The 22,997-nt window shown below is 43.8% G+C and overlaps 1 protein-coding gene across 1 annotated transcript in view; it reads right to left on the bottom strand.

The window, feature by feature from the left end:
* Positions 1 to 16,067, bottom strand: part of LOC134212113 (protein disks lost) — a 293,532-nt gene extending 277,465 nt beyond the window's left edge. Inside the window, exon 1 of the mRNA XM_062689664.1 lies at positions 15,992 to 16,067. The gene's annotated coding sequence lies outside the window, so the exon portion shown is untranslated. The remainder of the gene's footprint in view (positions 1 to 15,991) is intronic.
* Positions 16,068 to 22,997: the final 6,930 nt, after the last annotated feature.

Below are 22,997 nucleotides of genomic sequence, written 5' to 3'. Positions count from 1 at the left end.
GTTGGGAAGGGTTTTGATAGCTGCCACCAACATATTGAGGGCCGTTGTTGCGTAGATCTTACGAGCATAACTTCAGAACATTTCGCGCATTCTAGAATGTCATTATGGGGCACGCAGAAAAATTTCCAATAAGTCATTTGATTTCTTCGAACTGGGCAGGATGACCTGAGCTTGAGTTGAAACAAGCATTGTGCTTCTACTTGACTGTAGATCTGGCGACCTGAACTCAAGAACGTTTTGGATGGCCTTCAGTGTATTGATATGCAGATAGATTGGTATTACGTTTCTTGGCAAGTATCTAAGGATCTGTTGGGAAGGGTTTTGATAGCTGTCGAAAACATTTTCGAGGCCGTTGTTGTGTAGATCTTACGAGCCGAACTTCAGAGCATTTCGCGCATTCTAGAATGTCACAATGGGGCACGCAGAAAAATTTCCCATGAGTCATTTGATATCTTTGAACTGAGTTGGATGTACTCTGAGTATTTTTATGTGCACAGTACCTGTCGCTTCTATAGTAGAATTCAAGACCTGAGCTCACGGATATTTTGGATGAACTGGAATGCTCCAAAATAGTATCTTCAACACATAAAATTGATAACATATATGTCTACAGTTCTTTGTGATATTTTTCCCTGCTGTTTGGCATAATTTGGTTTACTTCGTGATCAGATTTTATAAAATATGACCATAACTTTTAGATTAGGAATATGGCTTTCAATATCGGTAATTACTGTAATCAGATAATTTGGAAACGTTCAAAATCACTTCGACTTGATATATTTCATGTATCTACTTTATTTTATGACGAACTTTATTGCACTTGATTACTGAAGAAATTTGGTCATCACGGCAAAAAATAAGTCATTTTCAAAACTCATTAACGCGGGGAGGGGTCTAGCGTGGCGGCACCCAAGTCTAAAGAAATCCCTACTAATCCCCTTTGAGAAAAGTCCGGGGTCATGAAATTTGGTCAACGCTTTACTGAGAACGAGCACTTTGAAGGAGGTGATTTTCGTCCCGGCCTTTTAACGGTTAAATAACATTTTAAATAACAAACAACATTTCCGGCCAAATGGCCTTTCTGCTAAATGACCATTTCGGCCAAATGACATTTTCCGCCGAATGACTAGTTCGGCCGAACGCATTTTCGGTCGTATGTTCATTTCGGCTTAATGACATTTTCAGCCAGATGAATTTTAAGCTCTTTTTAGTGGAAAAGAAAAAAACTCGACTTAAAGTCGAGTCAAGTACGAAATACGTATCTGTCAAGGTACAATTAAGTGGTGGAATTAAATGGGACTGTACAAACTCGTCTCATGACAAGTAATAAAGTTAATTTATATTGGGTTCCTGGTCACTACGGAATTGATGGAAACGAAAGAGCCGATGAATTGGCAAGGCTCGGGTCATCTCAGGATTTTGTGGGACCAGAACCTTTTTGTGCTACATCCGCCTCTTCTTTTAGAGCAGTGTTGAAGACTTAGGAATCTTAGAAGGTTGTAACCAATTGAAGTAGCACGTTTATTGCTAGGCAATCGAAGCGATTTATCACTCCGAACGTTTTAGTGACTCGCAAAATTATCTTCAGCAAGGGGCTAATAGAACCCTTTGAAATCTGGAGATCAAATCCCTATACGGTATTGCATTTCATGAGAAGTGTAGTACCGAACTGGGATAACGCTCTTCGTCATTCAATAACGATCTCTAATAAAAATAGTGATACGTCATTTTGACTTAGCTAAAAAAGGGGAACATATAACAATAGACCAATAAATGAAGTGATGAAGATACCCAAAAAAGAAAAAAAAGAAAGCTTTTAAAACAGAAATCGGCAAAACTAATCCACATGATCCTCGAGGATCTCAAACTTAGTCTATTCAAAGATTGTGTACGGGTTGAATTGATGTTTTATTTCAAATTTCAATTCGTTTAGATTTTTTTTAAATTGGTGTGCTTATGTAGTTGTGCTTCAGTTTAAGATTCATGTAAGTGTTTTAGGTCTCCAATATTACTAAGTTTTCCATGTGAAAACGAGACAATTTCCTAGGGTGTTTATTAGGTTGGTTAAAAAATTCACACAGCGCTCATCTGATTCTTTATCATGTTCTGAGTGTCCTCTGAAAATTTGAGCTCAAGTTTGCAGGCAAATTAGTATTTGGAAATTTATTTTTCGTTATACTGATAATGACGCTTCCCAATAAAGCCCAGGTTAGAAGAAAACCTACATATAGTTAAAAGCGCATGTTGATTAATCGCCCCAATAATTAGTAATCGATTTTAATACAGGTTGCGAATCTTTAGTCATGATCGTTAAACATTACATATAAGGAAGAAGATTTTGCTGCTTTGTTATGAAACTACTACCACTGGGAGTTCTGCTGCGTCCTTGGCTCCGTCCCAGAAGTAGACGTACCTAAGCCTCAAGCTGATGGTATTAAGTCAACGGAAACTCCCGAGTGGGTGCGAAAGTCATTCTCGAACAGCTGGCGGCTTTTCAAGCTTCAATCTTTTTGCATTTTGCGATTTTAAATTTGCAGTTTACATCTAATTGTGCATGAGTGTCCAGGTCGACGGTTTCGTGCAGTACTGGCACAGCTTAATTTTTCACTTTTGTCATTTCGATTATAAGACATTGACATTTTTTTTGCAATTTCACCTAGCAAAGACCCAGAACGAAATAAGCAGCATATTGAAAATGAATCTATGACAAAAGGTCGAAAGACAAAAGGTCGAAAGGACAAAACGTCGGAAGGGACAGAAGGTCGAAAGGACAAAAGGTCGAAAGGGACAAAAGGTCGAAAGGGACAAAAGGTCGAAAAAGACAAAAAGGTCGAAAGGGACAAAAGGTCGATCATGAACAAGTTGAAATTTTGTGTATTCCAAAGGAATTTTTGAAATGCATTTGATGCAACACTCATCTCATTAATCAAAGTTGAATAATGAGCAATTTCCAAAGAAAGAGTAGTGACTATGAAACAATATTATGAATATCTAGATAGTTCTGTTAGAGATAGAAAAGACGCCTGCATTAAAAATTCACCTGCGTGTGTGCGGCGTGACCGTTTTGACAAATCGAAGAGACATTTAGAAAACTCAGACATCCATCTGTTAGTTGTACTCACTGAATGAATTTTATTCAATTGTTAAAAATTGTGAAAAATAAAAGGGCAGATTTTTTTATGTAACTCTGGCGTGAGATTGATTCTCTCCGTTTCAGTTTCTTGTCTATTTCGACATTTTGTCCCTTTCGCCTTTTTGATCTTATTTAATTTTTTTTCGTTCGACCTTTTGTCCTTTCGACCTATTGTCCCTTTCGACGTTTTGTCCTTTCGACGTTTTCCTTTCGACCTTTTGTCCCTTCGACCTTTTGTCTTTCGACGTTTTGTCTTTCGACCTTTTGTCTTTCGACCTTTTGTCCCTAACCCATTAAAAATAATGCTACTTTAAAATTTGACGATTTTTAGGATAAATCGTAAAAAAATCTCAAAACTATCGATTTCTGATTTTCTGAAAAGATTTTTGCTAAAACATACAAGGAAGCATACAACATACATTTGTACCAAAACATGAACAAAATATAAATAGGGGGAATGACGGTTTTGGCAGGTTTTGTTCTATTATTGGCGGGGGGTTTTTTATGACTGACTATGGTCAAATTTTGCCATAAACATGCTTTGCGTAGCAAAGAATATTGTGGCCAAATTTCATAAAATTTGGTCGACAAAAACCCCCCTGACAATAATAGAACAAAACCTGCCAAAGCCGTCTTTCCCCTATATAATCTTCTATACATAAAAATGAATTTACATTTCCTTCGAGGCAATATAACTCACGAACGGATGGACTGATTGATAAGATTTTCTCACTAATCGATTCGTCTTGGGATCAGGTGTGTTTGTATATATTAAAAGTTGGTCAATTAGAGTTGGAAAATACTCAAAATGCAGCGGTTTCATGAGTTCTGAAGAAAGCCATCAAGCTTGAACTGAAATCGATCTAGAGTGCGGTGCCGCAATCAATTAAATGATTGACAGTTACACACCTAAAAATAATCATGTAATTTTAGGTGCTGCGACAACGACATATACGAGCGTCACTTTTGACGTAAATTCAGGTGCTCGAAGCTAGCAGACACGCAGCTTGATTCCAGTTCGAGACAGCAACACGTACGGACGTGTTTTTTGCTCGCGCATTTTTTCGAAGTGGTTTTCTCGTTTTTTCGCTGTTTACGTTTTCGCCTGTCGCGTTGGCGTTATTTTCTCCCGGACCCGTCATGGGAGACCCGGTGGCCGATTCGGTCGCAGGAAAAGTGCCTAAGCACGCTGCTCTTGGAGCCGCGGGTAACCCCTCCAAGCAGCTTTTGCAGAGCAACGTGTTTTCGCCGTTGCCGCTTGATGACGCCGGCAATCCGCCGAAAAAGAGGAAGGAGCAGCAATCGCAGCTGCCGCAGGTGCAACCGGAGCGGAAGGAGAAGTGCCCGCCCGTGTTTGTGAAGGGCGATCCGCCGGATTTACGCCTAAAAATTCGCCAGCTGATCGCTAAGGGGCTGAAATGTACTTTTCGGCTCTGCAGCGAGGGCATGAAAGTGATGCCGGCCAACAGGGACCATCATCAATCCGTCGTGGAGTTCCTCGAGGTCCACAAGTATGAGTACTACACTCATGACCACCCCGGCACGAAGCCGCTCAAGGCTTTGCTGCGAGGACTTCACGACATGAAGGAGGAAGAGCTCCAAGCAGAGCTTGAAAGTTGCGAAGTTGCGGACTAAAGCCAGTAGCCGTCCACAAGATCGCTCGTCACGACAAGGCGAGGAAATATCGCGACCAGCTTTACCTGATCCATCTGGAGCACGGCTCCACTACCTGGAAGGACCTGAAGCTGGTTGGCGTTATAAATTACACCGTCGTTGACTGGGAGCGATATCGGCCAGTGCACCGCGATGTCACGCAATGCACCAACTGCTTCAATTTCGGGCACGGCACCAGGAACTGCCGCATGAAGCCGCGCTGCAACAAGTGTGGCGAACCCCATCCGACGGACGAGTGCGACAAAATGGAGGTGGCCGATCCCAAGTGCGCCAACTGTGGCGACAAACATCGGGCCACCACAAAGGGCTGCCCAAAGCGGGCCGAGTTCCTGGAAATCCGGAAGAAGGCTTCCACCAGGACCATTCCGAAGAAGAACCGTGTTCCTGTAATCAACGAGGTGAATTTTCCAGCCATCCCGGCTCCCCGTCGTGTGATTCCAATACTCCCACCGCTACAGCCGCACAAGCGACTGGCAGCGGCAGCTGCATCGGTCCAAGCTCCAGCATCGTCGGCACCATCCACCAGCGAATGGCCCCCGCTTCCTCCTCCTGGATTCCGTCGGCAGTCGGAGAACGAAGCCGTCCCACCGGAAGAATCTGCCTCGCTGTACACTCCGGAGCAACTGATGCCGATCTTCGCGCAGCTCGCTACTCGACTGCGCGGCTGCAAAACCCGATTCGACCAGGTCTTCACACTTGGCATGTTCATCATTGAAAATGGCTGCTAGGGTGGGCCTGGTCAACTGGAACGCTTGCTCGCTAAAGAGCAAATCAATCGAGCTGAAGGATTTCCTTGAGGAGAAGGAAATAGACGTGGCGTTCATCACCGAAACGCACCTAAAACCGGAGGTGGACGTCAACATCCCGGACTTCCGCATCGTGCCATCGCTCTTTGCTACAACATTAACTGTCGCCTGCTCTCAAGCTTCCAGCTCAGTGTCATCGAGGCCATCGGTGTCGAAATCACCACTTCTGTCGGCACAATCGCGCTCATCGCGGCGTACTGTCCAACGCAAGCCAAAGCCGGCGATGGATCATCGGCTGCCCTTCGGAGGGACATCGTCAAGCTGACGCGGAGGCAAGGCCAGTATATCATTGCCGGCGACTTGAATGCCAAACATCAAGCCTGGGGCAACAGTCGCGGCAATCGAAACGGCACCATCTGGAGCAACGACATGGAGGAAGGCTACTACACGATCCTGAGCCCGGATTCCCCCACTCGGCTGAGTCGGTCCGGTGCCCACGCAACGCTCGACCTCTACGTAACAAACCTGAGTGACCACGTCTCGCAGCCGGTTGTATACCAGGAGCTCAGATCGGATCACTATCCGGTGGTGGCGGAACTGGGCTCCTCGGTCAATCGGCACCAGCAGTTACAGCGGAACTACCACCGAGTGAACTGGCAGCGTTTCCAGCAGTGCGTCGATAACACCGTCGACTACGAGGTGCGTCCGGAGACGCCGGAAAGTATCGACCGTCAGCTGTGCGCTATCGAGGAGGCGATCACGGCGGCCCGAGAGCAACACGTACCGACGGCTCGGCAGGTAAGCAACTCCTTAAACATCGATACACTCACCAAAGATTTGATTCGATTGCGGAATGTCACTCGCAGGCAGTTTCAGCGTACTGGACTGCCTGAGCTTAAGGCACGCTGCAATCGAATCACAAAATTATCAAGGCCAGAATGGTGGACCTCAGAAATAACGACTTCTCGAATAAGATCCGCACTCTCCCAGATTATGCTAAGCCGTTCTGGAAAATGACCAAAATTCTAAAATCCAAGCCTCGGCCCATTCCACCTTTGATCCCACTAGACAATAATGGCTCTAAGGATCGCTTGATAACTCCTGCAGAGAAGGTCGCTGAAATAGGTCGTCACTTCGTCAGCTCACACAATCTTGGGCAGAGCATCGTCAGTCCACACGAAGCAACCGTCAACGAGCATGCTAACAACATCCATTTGATTCCCAACGACTTCTCGGAGGAGTTGGAGATCTCAGCTGACGAATTGACGGCCTATATCAAATCGTCGAAGAACATGAAGGCCCCAGGCTTCGACAGCATCCTGAATCTCGAGCTCAAACACATGAGTGCTCCGTTCTTTGAGCACCTCTCGCTGATCTTTAATCAGTGTCTCCGGCTTAGCTACTTCCCATCGTCCTGAAGTTAGCGAAAGTCATCCCCATCCGGAAGCCTGGGAAGGATCCTTTCTCCCCCAAAAGTTATCGACCCATCAGCCTTCTCTCAGGGTTATCCAAGCTATTCGAAAAAGCTATTTATCATCGGTTACTTGAGTCTGCCGAAAATCTCAACATCTTGCTAGAGGAACAGTTTTGTTTCCGACGCGGTCGGTCAACTGTACACCAACTGACCCGAGTTACCAACGTCCTCAGACGGAACAAGTTTGTCTCGAAAACATCCGCCATGGCCTTACTCGATGTCGAGAAGGCATTTGACAATGTATGGCATGATGGCCTGGTGTACAAACTACAACGCTACAATCTTCCCAGCTACCTGGTGAAAATCATCAACAATTACCTGTCGGCAAGGACATTCCGGGTCTCAATCAGCGGAGCGAGTTCCAATGCGCACAACATCGTCGCAGGCGTCCCCAGGGCAGTATCCTCGGGCCCTGCTTTTCAATCTGTTCACCTCCGACATGCCAGAACCTCCAGAAGGCGGCATTCTGTCTCTGTTAGCAGATGACACCTCCATCGTCTACAACGGTAGAGTGATCAGAGTGCTAGTGGCAAAACCTAAACGAGGCCTGGATGAGCTGCCAGAGTACCTCACCTGCTGGAAGATTTGTATCAACACGGCGAAGACCCAGGTTATCATTTTTCCCACTCCAAATCCCCTAAACTTGTTCCGCCTGGGGACTGTAAAATCATCCTCAATGGCACGACTGTGGAATGGGCCAATGAGGCCGACTACATTGGCTTGACCCTCGACAGCAAGCTTATTTTCAGGCAACAGGTTGACAAAACGGTGACAAAGTGTAACGTCTTGTTGAAACTACTGTACCCTTTGATCAACCGCCGGTCGTCATTGTCCCTGAAAAATAAGCTTGCTGTCTACAAGCAAATCATCCTCCTGTGATCGAATATGGCATGCCGGTCTGGGAGAGCTGCGCTAAAACTCCACCACCTCAAATTTCAACGGGTCCAAAACAAATTCCTGAGGATGATCCTCAACACCCCTCCCAGGACAAGAACATCCGAGGTCCACCGTCTGGCCTGAATAAAAGCCTTACATGAACGCTTTGGTGAGTGTAAAGAAAAGTTTAGGGTCCGTTGCTTGCATTCGGATCAGGCTCCAATTAGGCGCTAGTTCCAATCTAGGTTATCCAATTTTTATTGTAAATATTAGTGTACATAGTAGTTAGGTTATCAAATTTAAAAAAAACACACTAGCGCCTCATGAAGGCCGTCATGATATATCATATTAACACTTAAATAACAATATAAACATGAAAATTTAAAATTGAAGTTGGAGGGCCAAGCCGGCCGAGCACTGTACATGTAGAAAAATAATAATTGTAGAACAGAAAATGATTAAATAAAGAAGAATTTTACTACTACTACTACTACGTAAATTCAGGTGATCGTCACAACTTTATGGACGAGAATCGAACATAAGCCCACTGAGTGAGAGCCCAACACGTTACCACTCAGCTATCTTCGTCTCTTGAAAGATGGGTGATCAAAGTAAAGCATGTTCCACGATTTGCACTGAACAAGTATTTCACTGCATCAAGTCATCGACTTCTAGAGCATCGGGTGCTGTGTTTGGGTTCCATAACATGTAATTTTGAATCATCTAAAATTGAAAAATATGCGATTCAGTTTATGTCATGTGGTTTTGTGTCATTTTATTCACATACCGTGCAAACTCGGACGCTTAAGCACTTTCTGATATAAAATCATCCAGTTTACTCACATTTTTAATCCCATTGTTTAAATCTCCATTGCAATCATCAAGTAAAGTATTCATCTTTGGACTACGTGTTTAATATGTGCAAGATATTGCGAAGAATGTTTGCAATTTATGAAAATGTCCGGCTTCTGTTTGAATCACAAAGATTCAAACAAAAGTTCGGACACAAAGATTCAAATTTCGGACACCAGATTACACAGTACCGGGAAAAATAATTGAAAACAATTCTCACTGCACAGCACAGACTGTCTTTCAATCATTTCGTTGCATTGTTTCTACAGATTGTACCCCGTTTGGTATAAAGTCATTTGGCATACTGCCGTTTGGCATAATGTCGTTTGGCATAAAGTCGTTTGGCATAATGGTCGTTTGGCATAACGGCCGTTTGGCATAATGGTCGTTTGGTATAAAGTCATTTGGCATAATTTTTATTTTAGCTGTGCAATGTATAAGTAAGATTTGTTGAGCAATTCAGTTACGTGGTTTCCTTCATATGGGCAATACATGATAATTGGGAACGGAATTGTACGGCGTGACAAATTAAAAAGAAGCTTCCTGTCAAAACGGGACCATTTGAAATGTTGACGCACCTTCCAGCAAGATACATCAGCATTAAATTAAATTGACATTGGTTTTTTTCATGTAAGGGCAATTGAAGAAAGAAATCATATCGTCTCTTGCCGTCTACCGAGCAAATGTGAAAGAAAGGAAATATCTTCCCGTGTCTTAAACCAAGCTAATTCCTGAATTCAAAGAAGGAACCATTTCGACTCTATGACACTACCCATATATCCATTACCCATAATGCCAAATTACCCATACTCCAAAGGCCACTACCCAGAACGCCATTACCCCGAATGCCATCACCCCGAGTGGGACACTACCCAGAATGAGCCATAGTACCCCCAGTAGTCCTGATTTCAAGTATATAGTTTATTTCAGTGAAAATTTATGGAAAAATGGAAAATTATTTATAATATAATGTGATTGATTAATACTTATTTTACGACTTATTCAATATTAGGGCGACTCCAGTTGAGTAAATTACACATTTTTTACGAGATTTTTTATCGTTGATTGTTGTTCATGAAAAAAAGGCATCAGCTCCTGTGTTTGCCTTAAATCGGGTAAATGCGTTCATTAAAAAAAGGCATTATCAACTATGTTCGCTTCATTTAGGGCAAATGCAACCAACAAAAGCGTTCTTTTAAAGAAGGCATTATCTTCTATGTTCGCCTTATACCGGGCAAATGCGTTCATTAAAAGAAGGTATTACCAACTCTGTTTGCCTTATATCCGGAAAATGTGTTCATCTAAAGAAGGCATTATCAACTCAGTTTGCCTTATACCAGGCAAATGCGCTCATTAAAAGAAGGCATTATCAACTCTGTTCGCCTTATATCGGACAAATGCGTTCATCTAGAGAAGGCATTATTACCTGTGTACACCTTAAACCATTATCATCTGTTTGCCTTATATTGGACAAATGCGTTCATCAAAAGAAGGCATTATTAAAGCCTGTCCACGTTAAATTTCGGACACCCATCATCAATTGGACATTGTCTCAGTGTCCGAAATTTAACGTGGACAGGCTTTATGTCCAAAACTACTGATTCGGGGTACAGGAGCGGGGCCACCATTTCCTCTCTTGACTTCTGCCGGGCGAATGCATTTTCTGAATGAAGGGATCATATATTCCTTTGCTTTAAACCGAGCAAATGCCTGAATTGAATAAAGGAACTATGTCGTCTTTTTCCTTTTGCCGAGCAAATACATCCTCTGAATGAAAGAATCTCATCTTCCCTTGCCTCTAACCGAGTAAATGCTTGAATTGGAAGAAGGTACCATATTATCTTTTGCCTTCTACTGGCCCTTCTGCCATCCTCTGAAAGAAAAGATCATAACTTCCCTCGCATTAAACCGAGCAAATGACTGATTTGGAAGAAGGAAGCATATCGTATTTCACCATCTGCTGGGCAAATGTATCCTTTGAAAAATGGAACCATATCTTCTCTGATGTAACTGTCGGGACGATGCATCTTTTGAAAGAAGGGATCATATCCTCCTCTGCCTTAAACCGAGCAAATGCTTTAATTGAACAAATGAATAAAATCTTCCCTTGCCTTCGCCAAGAAAATTGCGTCCTTTGAAAGAAGGAACTATATCTTCCCTTTCCTAGAACTGAATATTGCATATATTGAGAATAGGAACCATACATAAAGCTTGATCCACTTAGTATTTGGCCGCACGAAATTAGGCATTTCTTTGCCAAAAAAGTACATAAAAAGGTTCTTCAGGTTTTATTATACAGGGAATTTAGTAAACTTTAAAGGAAAAAACATCGAAAAATTATTCATCATCATTTCGGATGAATTCTCGGACACAGACAACTACAGATGCTTTGACAGACCATCAATTTGTGAGCAATCTTGCTTGTATAAACATATTTGAATTTTCCTGGGGTATTTCCCTTCCGTTTGGCAAGGTAAAACTTGTGTCCCGGGAATTGAAAGTCAATTTTAATATTAATTTCATCACCAATCAAAATACATCAATTGTATTTCGTCAGAACTTGCTCGACCAGCATTCTTGCGCGATGTTTGGCAACCAGGATCGGTTTCAAGGTCCTGTTGGGACGCTCACTGACATCATACGACATGAAACCTTCGCCCTGACAGATTATTTGAGTTGTGCCGTACGGCGCAGTGAACCTTTTCGCTAAATCACGCAAGGAAATCCCAAAATGGTTCCGAACTGTTCTGCAGACTTTCACTTGTAGTTTCTGGTCGTATGTTCGACTTCTACGATTGTTTTGTTCTTCGCGATCCAGCAATAGTGTTTCCCGATAACGTTTGACAGTTTTTACAGTTAATTTCGGTTATTTTAGATACTTTGAAATCATTCCTCCTCACCATGTTGGATTTCCAACGTGAGTGTGCAAAATGTGTTCCCATCTCTCGCGTTCCATTTTCGATAACTTTTGAACGTCAGCATCAATACTGATGAAACTTTCACCATAAATTAAACAAACCTTCCGCAAGGATTATTTATTTATTTATTCAGACTAAGGCCGAAGTGGCCTGTGCGGTATATAAGAGTCTTCTCCATTCGGCTCGGTCCATGGCTACACGTCGCCAACCACGCAGTCTACGGAGGGTCCGCAAGTCATCTTCCACCTGATCGATCCACCTTGCCCGCTGCGCACCTCGCCTTCTTGTGCCCGTCGGATCGTTGTCGAGAACCATTTTCACCGGGTTACTGTCCGACATTCTGGCCACGTGCCCGGCCCATCGCAGTCGTCCGATTTTCGCGGTGTGAACGATGGATGGTTCTCCCAACAGCTGATGCAATTCGTGGTTCATTCGCCTCCTCCACGTACCGTCCGCCATCTGCACCCCAATTACAGATGGTACGCAGCACTTTCTTCTCTCGAATACTCCAAGTGCGCGTTGGTCCTCCACGAGCATCGTCCAGGTCTCGTGTCCGTAGAGGACTACCGGTCTAATTAGCGTTTTGTAGATTGTCAGTTTGGTACGGCGGCGAACTCTATTCGATCGGAGCGTCTGCGGAGTCCAGTACGTACGATTTCCAGCCACTATGCGTCTCCGAATTTCTCTGCTGGTGTCATTTTCGGCAGTCACCAGTGAGCCCAAGTACACAAATTCTTCTACCACCTCGATTTTCGTCACCACCGATGCAAACTCGCGGTGGGTGGCTCACATTGTCTTCTCTTGAACCTCTGCCTATCATGTACTTCGTCTTCGACGTGTTGATGACTAGTCCGATCCGCTTAGCTTCCCTCTTCAGTCTGATGTAGGTTTCCTCCATCTTCTCAAAGTTACGTGCCATAATATCTATGTCGTCGGCGAAACCAAATAGCTGAACGGACTTATTGAAAATTGTACCACTCGTGTTAATCCCCTGCTCTTCGTATTACCCTTCCAAAGCGATGTTGAATAGCAAACACGAAAGACCATCACCTTGCCGTAACCCTCTGCGGGTTTCGAAGGGACTCGAGAATGCCCTGAAACTCGAACTACGCACATCACCCGATCCATCGTCGCTTTGATCAACCGTGTCAGTTTATCCGGAAAACCGTGTTCGTGCATTAGCTGCCATAGCTGGTCCCGATCGATTGTATCATATGCGGCTTTGAAGTCGATGAATAGATGATGTGTGGGCACGTTGTATTCGCGGCATTTCTGCAGTACTTGGCGAATGGCGAACACCTGGTCCGTGGTGGAGCGTTCGCCCATAAAACCCGCCTGGTACTGCCCCACGAACTCCCTTGCAGTTGGTGCTAGTCGACGGCATAAAATTTGGGAGAGTACCTTGTAGGCGGCGTTCAGCAATGTGATTGCGCGGTAGTTGCTACAATCCAGCTTATCGCCCTTTTTGTAGATGGGACACACGACACCTTCCATCCACTCCTGCGGCAAAACTTCCTCCTCCCAAATCTTGGTAATGACCCAGTGCAGCGCTCCAGCCAGTGCCTCACCACCGTGTTTAAATAGCTCTCCTGGTAGTTGGTCAACCCCAGGGGCTTTGTTGTTCTTCAGCCGGCCAATCTCCTTCTGGATTTCCTGGAGATCCGGGGCCGGTAAAATTATGTTCTGCGCGCGTTCTCCCAGGTTCATCACCGTATCGCCATTCAGGTGTTCTTCGCAGTGCTGCCACCACCTTTGGATCACCTCACGCTCGTTCGTAAGAAGGTTCCCGTTTATGTCCTTACACATATCGGGCTGTGGCACGTGGCCCTTACGTGAACGGTTTAACTTCTCATAGAACTTTCGTGTGTTATTAGCGCGGTACAGTTGCTCCGTTTCTTCACGGTCTCGATCTTCCTGCTGGCGCTTTTTCCTCCGGAAAATCGAGTTTTGTCTGTTCCGCGCCTGTTCATATCGTGCCTCGTTCGCCCTCGTGCGGTGTTGCCGCAACCTCGCCCCTGCTGCATTTCTTCTTCTACTAACTGCTCACATTCGCCGTCATACCAGTCGTTTCTCTGATCCGGGGGCACCGTGCCAAGTGCAGCGGTTGCGGTGCTACCAATGGCGGATCGAATATCTCTCCAGCCATCTTCAAGAGATGCTGCGCCTAGCTGCTCTTCCGTTGGAAGTGCCACTTCCAGCTGCTGCGCGTATTCTTGGGCTAGTCTACCGTCTTGTAGCCGCCCAATGTTAAGCTGCGGCGTCCGACTTCGACGCGTGTTGTACACCGTCGAGAGTTTTGAGCGCAGGCATACTGCAACGAGGTAGTGGTCGGATCCAATATTCGCACTGCGGTAAGTGCGGACGTTCGTGATGTCGGAGAAGAATTTACCGTCGATTAGAACGTGGTCGATTTGGTTTTCCGTTCTTGGTTAGGTGATCTCCATGTGGCCTTGTGGATATTTTTGCGGGGAAAGAAGGTGCTTCGGACTACCATTCCGCGGGAGGCTGTGAAGTTTATGCATCGTTGGCCGTTTTCATTCGATACGGTGTGCAGACTATCCAGTCCGATGACCGGTCTATACATTTCTTCCCTTCCTACCTGTGCGTTCATGTCACCGATGACGATTTTAACGTCCCGCAGTGGGCATCCATCGTATGACTGCTCCAGCTGCGCATAGAACGCTTCTTTCTCGTCGTCGGATCTCCCTTCGTGTTGGCAGTGCACGTTGATGATGCTATAGTTGAAGAAACGGCCTTTAATCCTCAGCTTGCACATCCTTGCGTTGATTGGCTGCCACCCAATCACGCGTTGGCGCATCTTACCCAGCACTATGAAGCCGGTTCCCAGCTCGTTGGTGGTGCCACAGCTTTGGTAGAAGGTAGCCGCTCGATGCCCGCTTTTCCACACTTTCTGTCCTGTCCAGCAAATCTCCTGCAGCGCCACGACGTCGAAGTTGCGGGGATGTAATTCATCGTAGATCATCCTGTCGCAACCTGCGAAACCTAGCGATTCAGTTTATGTCATGTGGTTTTGTGTCATTTTATTCACATACGTCACCTGTAATATTCAAAATTTTTGGTGAGGTAAATAAAAAAACAATCTGAGCGAGATCGGGCAAGTTCGACTAGTTTTAAATAATTTCAAAAATATTGAAGTTTTTGCGTGTTTTAATATTTACATATATCTTCTAGGTTCCATAGATCACATCACTTACTATAAATAAAGATGGGACTTTGAAATTTTTCAATTTTTTTCGGTGTAAAATTTTTACCAGTGTTTTTACCAGTGTAATATTTTCTGCATAAATGTTTTTCAGCCCCTCTGCAATTCGTTCTCAGACAGTTTTTTGTACAATGAACGGTTTCCGAGTAACAATTTTTGTAAATTAATTTGCTCGAAAACACATAGGGGGTTTTGACGGCTTTGGCAGGTTTTGTTCTATTTTTGTCAGGGGGGTTTTTGTCGACCAAATTTCATGAAATTTGACCACAATATTCTTTGATATGCAAAGAATGTTTAGGCCAAATTTTAGCATAGTCAGTCATAAAAAACCACCCTGCCAATAATAGAACAAAACCTGCCAAAGCCGTCATTCCCCCTACGATCTTTTATAAATTATTCGAGGGTCGATTTTTTTTTCAAATTAGGGGAAAATGGTCTATCTCCCATACACCGTAAATATGTAAATAAGTTTCAAACGAATCAAGTTTGGTCGATGTGTCATTCAACGAGGAATCCGTCATATTTGCTCATTAGGTCATTACTAGTCATATTTTTTTCTAATCAAATACCCGTATTTCGAAAAAAAAATGAAGCAGAGGGTTTGTTTACACAATAAATAACAATCAAAATGCGGGTTTCAGAGTAATACATTGGAAACACTACTAGTCAGTAAAAGTTGCTTCTAACCTGAAGAGCGGGAACCGACAAAGAACTATTTTTTACGATTTGTCTTGACGGTTTCAATTAATTCATTATTAATTATTGTGGCGCTATCCTTAGTCAGAAAAACCAACAACTAAAAGAACTTGAAAGCCTCTCGATGTTGGTAAATGGTAGTTTCCACGGTGGCTTGTAAACGAACTCGGCAGAATGAATCGTTTATATGCTCAATTCCACGATTCCGCCTAGCAACAAAAATTCTAATCGATTCACTAAACTTCCATATGTTCTACCACGCCATCGGCCCGTGAAAAAGTAGCCGATTATCCACACTCAATTGAGCTCACCTACCACCTATATTCCGGCACCTAACGCCATAATCGCAATAATCATCGCCTGAGGCTCTGACCTAGCAACAATATACTTCATACTTACTCCTCCGTTTGCGATCGGATAAGTCCTAAGAAGTGGACGGCGAACTCCTCGATCGAGCACCTCCGCGGATCACTTCGCTGTTTGCGGCACGCAGGAAGAGCACGATTGGCACATGAAAAGAAACGAAACAGAAGGAAACAAATGTGAGTAAATATAACCAAATAACGCACATCGATTGGAAATTACTTCCACGGATAATTTGGTAGTATTGTAGTAACTGAAGCGTAGATGAATTATATTGGAATAGAAAGATTCGTCATAAACAATTGTTGTCTCTAATATCTTTTTACTCTAAGAGGGTCTGTTTGTTAGACTGGTTACTTAGCTTTTACCATATTCGAAAGTACTTAAGCCATCGCACTCATCGAATCGTCCATTCGAACTACACGTGAACCGCCATAACCAGAACGTGGAACCAGAGTCAACAACCGACTCACCCCCTTTCGTAGTGATTTGCGAATCAACGATCATCCGGGTGGGTAATTTTGCACATGTACGCCCTTGGCAATAATATTTGACCTGGGCCATGGTCACGCAGTGCATTTGGCAGCGACACAAGAGTTGAACGGCAGAAACAAAAAAATGCCTCGCGTAAAACAGCCGGCGTCAATATTTAATATATCGCTAGACAAATATAGGCGTAGAACGGTTCACCCGGTTTTGGGGGTGACAGCTAGTTCGTTGCGGTGGGTACATGCGTGAAGAGTCAAATGACTGACTGGTGTCGTTGCTCTATGCATTAGAGAGGTGTTGATGGGGCATTGTAGTGGCGTATGCGCTCTCTGAATATGGTGTTGGGTCATAGACAGACGGGAAGTGAGGTTTGTCGCTTGTTGGAATGATACACGTTGTGGATGGTACGTTAGATTTTTTTGTCGAATGGCGGTATAGCATGTTAGAGCGTGTTAGGGGGTACGATTACAGTTCAAGGTCGTCTTGTTTTGTTGAACTTTGCAAAACTATCGAAAATTTGGCAAATTTTATTGCCAAGTCACGACCGTCATGAGTTACAGAACAGTAAACATTTAAGTGAATGATTGAGAAGTTTTTTTTTTAAATTTAGATTTGCTGCTTCCCTGAATAAAGGTAAGGATTTACTGCCAGCATTGGTGCCAGGCTCAACTCCTTGTTGCACCCTGAACGCAAATTTATGAGATTTGGTCATAACTAGTTTAAACTCTTACAACTATACGGGGAGGGAAAAACAGTTATGCAACGATTAGTGTTACCAGACGTACTCTTTTAAGAGTACATGTACTCTTTTTGGGGCAGAAAAATTACGTACTCTTCTTTTTCGGAGAAATTGGTTATATGTACTCTTTTTAAATATTGTCAGTACCAACTTGATTTTCAAACTTAACATAACAAAAAGTACGCTAAGATTGTGTATGTCACGTTTCGAATTGAACGTATTTATTATTTTCATGATATTTAATTTATTCAACTGTTTCTAGACACGGCGAAATTTAATATAGGTCTCCAGTTATTTTTTTCGAGAAATTTAGATATCAAAATTCTGGAAGTAATAAATGAGCCAGCCCTAGGCTGAAAATCTCGTTAATAAAGAATTAAAATAGTTGGGAAGCCAGCACGATCATATCAAATATGACACTGCAAGCTGGACCGAAAACATTGTCCAACCATGCATGGGAATTGGGGACATTATTTAAACGTTCGTTATCATACTACAGACTGCGTTCATTCAAGCTTTTAAACCTATTCTTTAGATATCAGACTGTTTCATACCGTTTTGGCTCAAATCCTGAACACGACTGATATTCCGGAACACTCGCGTTTTGGCACCTTAAAACTAAAAATTCCATCGGTTTTCAGTTCTGATGATCAAGATTGCAAATGAATTCAACATCCTATGGAAAGAATTATGCGAATAAAGCCAAATGGCCATTTAAAAAGCGAGCGATCGAAATATGAGCCATGTTTGGAATTTAAGTCAAAATAGTACACCATTTTTCCTATGAAGAGTTGATCTTTTCAATTTTCTCAATAAATTTGAAAATATTAGATAGTTTCTTTTGGGATTTATTCTATGAATAGTTCTTCAACTTTTCACTTATATCTAGGAAAAGAAAATGGCTTTTATAACTCACGAAAGCGGTTGACACGCTATTTTGTCACAATAACTGATTTGGTTTTAATTTTGTTGAATTCTATACACTTTCAGCGATACAATTTCTATTCTACAAATATTAACAAAACTATACCGTTTTGACTCAAATCCCGAACATAACTCATATTCCAAGCACTGGCGTTTCAGCGTGTTAGAATTCAAAATTCCTTTGGTTTTCCAAAAGTGCGGAAGATCAAGATTACAATCAAATTCAACATCTATCCCATGGAAAGTACCACACGATTAATGACGAAATGGTCATTTAAATCCAGGTGCTCGAAATAGAGTCATGTTCAGATTTGAGTCAAAACTGTACAATATCAAACTTGAATCACCTTGAATTATAGATAAATAAAAAATCATTAATTGTACTCTTTAGTACTCTATTTTCCCTTTTTGTAAATGTACTCTTTTTAGTCAAACCGAATCTGGTAACACTAGCAACGATGACTAGTCGCTTGCCCAACTAATTGGACATTTGGATTAGACGATAGATCAGTGTACGATGAAATATTCTTAAATCTATGACCAAGATGTTGCTCAATTAGCATAGTCACTGGTCAAAAGTCCGTTACGACAAAAGCAACGCATTCATATTACGTTTATGTCATGCTGGGAATTCCTTCCATCCTTGATTCCTGGAAGCATTCCAAACAAGGATAAAAAAACATGAATAATACTAATGTCCAATGTAATTAACTACACCATATCAACGGTAATAACAAACCATGATAAGTTAAATAAGGCATGATAAGTTAATCAAGGCAAAGTTCATGACTCAAAGATAGAATTCAGGTCATTTTTATCTTCCTTTTATTACCTTTGCGATTCAATATTGCAACCCAGGTCACGGTCCAATTTTCTTAGAAATAGTGGAGTCGTCATCGTCCCTTGTTGTTAGATAATATATCTTTATTGTCTCCTGAAGAAACAAGACATAAAACAAGGCTTAAACAATGAAAACAAAATATGGCATTTGTAAGCATTTCGAGTATAAGGAAATGTGCTAACACGAGTGAATTTGTTTTCAAAATTAGAAAACGGGTGACATACATACAAGAAAATTAACACCTCTACAAGTGAACTTGTAAAAGTTTTCAATGTCGACCGTCCAAGTTGGTGAAGCCTTTTTTTTATAATCATCCATAGTTACGTCGCATCTGACGTTAGCTCCTTTCGTAGAAAACGGCGAACAATGTCACCACTGTTTTCGGAAAAATGAAAAGCGTTTCCACAAACTGCAACTCTGAGAACCCGGTGGAAAACATCACCCTGGTCGGGGCTCACGCGAGATACTGTACCTACACCAAGTTGACTAACCACCGCATTGTAGTACACTTCGTCTTCTGAGCGAAAATTGCAGCATGATGACAGACAACTTTTGCGGATGAATGGATGCACGAACAACGGGCGACTGCTTATTGCCTGCCTTCCTGCTGGTGCCAGTAGTTAGCTGGCCTGTTTGCCTTGTTGCCTTGCGCTGTCGGATGTCCTTGGGCAGTAATTAGTTTTAAATTTGCGTCTTGCACGAAATACGATCCCAGGCTTCCGTTCTCTGCAAGGCACTGCACAAGTTGAGCTGCTGGTGCTGTGTGGGGCTGGATTGCGCGCGCGGTTTCAGCCTTGTTGCAGTGGTTTTTGTTTTTGCCAACGTAATTCATTGATTGTTTGATGAAGAAGGCGCGGGATTGGTCCGTTATGAAGCAGTCTTGGAGTGGAGAACGATGGTTTTTTTATTATTATTTTGTTTTGATGATGAAGTAATAAAGGATTTGAAAGGTGTTTTAGAACGATTGCATTGCTAATAAATGTCAGATTAAGCTTGAAGGCAATTGTAGAATTATTTTAACGATGATGAAGATTATGATGGATCGAAATTGCTACATTAATCTAAATTTAATGCTATACTGGAGATTCTATGAGAACGCCAGGAAGTGATTAAGGTCCAGTTTGAATGACAAAACGACCTGCTTTATCTTACGATATGTTGATATACTTGAGTAAGATAAAATACGGCAAATCACTAAGATATTTTTAAAATACAATTTAATCCATGGTCCAACTAAAAATATCAGTACATGTGATCAACTCACATCGACAAATAAGTGCCTTGATCTATACCCTGGTAGAAGCCATAAACAGAAGAACAATATCGAAGAACAGGGAGCAATATCAAAAATTTGCACCGAAATATCATTTAAATATTGAGATATGCTATGAATAAGAACAAACTAATGACGCATAATATTGATTATTATTTTATTTATTCAGACTAAGGCTGATGTGGCCTGTGTGGTATATAAGAGTCTTCCCCAATTGGCTCGATCAATGGCTACACGTCGCCAACCATGCAGTCTACAGAGGGTCCGTAAGTCACCTTCCACCTGTGCCCGCTGCGCACCTCGCCTTCTTATGCCCGTCGGATCGGTGTCGAGAACCATTTTCACCGGGTTACTGTCTGACATTCTGGCTACGTGCCCGGCCCACCGCAGTCTTCCGATTTTCGCGGTGTGAACGATGGATGGTTCTCCCAACAGCTGATGCAACTCGTGGTTCGTTCGTTCGTCTCAACCACATACCGTCTGCCATCTGCACCCCACAATAGATGGTACGCAGCACTTTCCTTTCGAAAACTCCTTAGCATCTCCGAGCAACCTTAGGGAAGATCGAGTAACCAACCCCGGTGAGAACAATGGTCGTATGCTGACAAGGAAGGGGGGGTCGGGGTTGCTCCTCTTCGAGGGTGCAAATATTACTGAGCGGCTGTTCTCGTTGCTTGGACTGGCTCACAACAGTGTCTGTTCTCCATGTTAGGGGCGGCTGATCATCGTCCGAGTGCCAGAGTGAAAACTGTGCGCCATGGCTCTCCGGAAATTTGGAGGCATGATAGCAGGCCCTGCAAGCCAGCCTTTAAAAAAAACTTACGCAACGAATAATCAACAAGAGAGTACGGACCGGAACAATCAGCGAAGACCACTGCGACGAAAAGTGACTAGCGATTGGAAACTCGGTTCGTGGAACTGCAAATCTCTCAACTTCATCGGGAGCACACGCATACTCGCCGATGTGCTCAAGGACCGTGGATTCGGCATCGTAGCGCTGCAGGAGGTTTGTTAGAAGGGGTCAATGGTGCGAACGTTTAGAGGTGATTATGCCATCTAGCAGAACTGCGGAAACACACACGAGCTGGCAACAGCTTTCATAGTGATAGCGATATGCAAAGGCGCGTGATCGGGTGGTGGCCGATCAATGAGAGAATGTGTAGGTTGCGGATCAAAGGCCGGTTCTTCAACTTCAGCATAATTAACGTCCATAGCCCACACTCCGGAAGCACTGATGATGATAAGGACGCATTCTACGCCCAGCTGGAACGTGAGTACGATAGCTGCCCAAGCCACGACGTCAAAATCATCATAGGAGATTTGAACGCTCAGGTTGGCCAAGAGGAGGAGTTTAGACCGACTATTGGAAAGTTCAGCGCTCACCGGCTGACGAACGAAAACGGCCTACGACTAATTGATTTCGCTGCCTCCAAGAATATGGCCATTCGCAGCACCAATTTCCAACACAGCCTCCGTATCGGTATACCTGGAGATCACCACTGCAGACAGAATCACAAATCGACCATTGATGGACGGCACTTCTCCGACATTATCGACGTCAGGACATATCGTGGCGCTAACATCGACTCTGACCACTATCTGGTGATGGTGAAACTGCGCCCAAAACTATCCGTCATCAACAATGTTCGGTACCGACGACTGCCGCGGTACGACCTAGAGCGACTGAAGCAACCTGATGTCGCCACTGCATACGCGCAGCATCTCGAGGCAGCGTTGCCGGAAGAGGGTGAGCTCGATGGGGCCCCTCTTGCTGGAGTACAGTCAAAGCAGCCATTAACGACGCAGCGAAGAACAACGTCGGGTATGTGGGTCGAAGTCGACGGAACGATTGGTTCGACGAAGAGTGCAGACAGATTCTGGAGGAGAAGGACGCAGCGTGGGCGGTCGCGCTGCAGCAAGGTACCCGGCAGAACGTGGAACGTTATAGACGGAAGCGGAGACAGCAGACCCGCCTTTTTCAGGAGAAGAAACGCCGCCTGGAAGAAGCGGAGTGCGAGGAGATGGAACAGCTGTGCCGTTCTCAAGATACACGCAAGTTCTATCAGAAGTTCAACGCATCCCGCAAAGGCTTCGTGCCGCGAGCCGAAATGTGCCGGGATAAGGATGGGAGCATCTTGACGGACGAACGTGTGGTGATCGAAAGGTGGAAGCAGCACTACGAGGAACATCTGAATGGCGCTGAGAGTACAGGCAGTGAAAGTCAAGGCAGCGGAGGAGATGACTACGTCAGTTCAGCGGACGATGGGAGCCAACCAGCCCCCACCTTGAGGGAAATTAAGGATCCCATTCAACAGCTAAAGACCAATAAAGCAGCTGGTAAGGATGGTATCGGAGCTGAGCTCTCATCAAGATGGGCCGGAAAAGCTGGCTACTTGCTCTGCACAAACTGATAGTCAGAATCTGGGAATTGAACAGCTACCGGAGGAGTGGAAGGAAGGGGTTATAAGCCGCATCTACAAGGAAGGCGGCAAGCCGGAATGTGAGAACTTTCGAGCGATCACCATCCTTAATGCCGCCTACAAAGTGATATCCCAGGATCATCTTCCGTCGTCTATCACCAAAAGTGAACGAGTTCGTGCGAAGTTATCAAGCCGGCTTCGTTGACGGCCGCTGGCCAACGGCCCAGATCTTTACTGTACGGCAAATCCTTCAAAAATGCCGTGAATACCAGGTCCCACCGCACCATCTGTTCGTTGATTTCAAGGCGGCATACGACAGTATAGACCGCGTAGAGCTATGGAAAATTATGGACGAG

This window comes from Armigeres subalbatus, chromosome 2, assembly GCF_024139115.2.
Source record: "Armigeres subalbatus isolate Guangzhou_Male chromosome 2, GZ_Asu_2, whole genome shotgun sequence".
Lineage (NCBI taxonomy): Eukaryota > Metazoa > Arthropoda > Insecta > Diptera > Culicidae > Armigeres > Armigeres subalbatus.
Note: the sequence above shows the minus strand (reverse complement) of the source record. Positions and strands in the feature narration are given on the sequence as shown.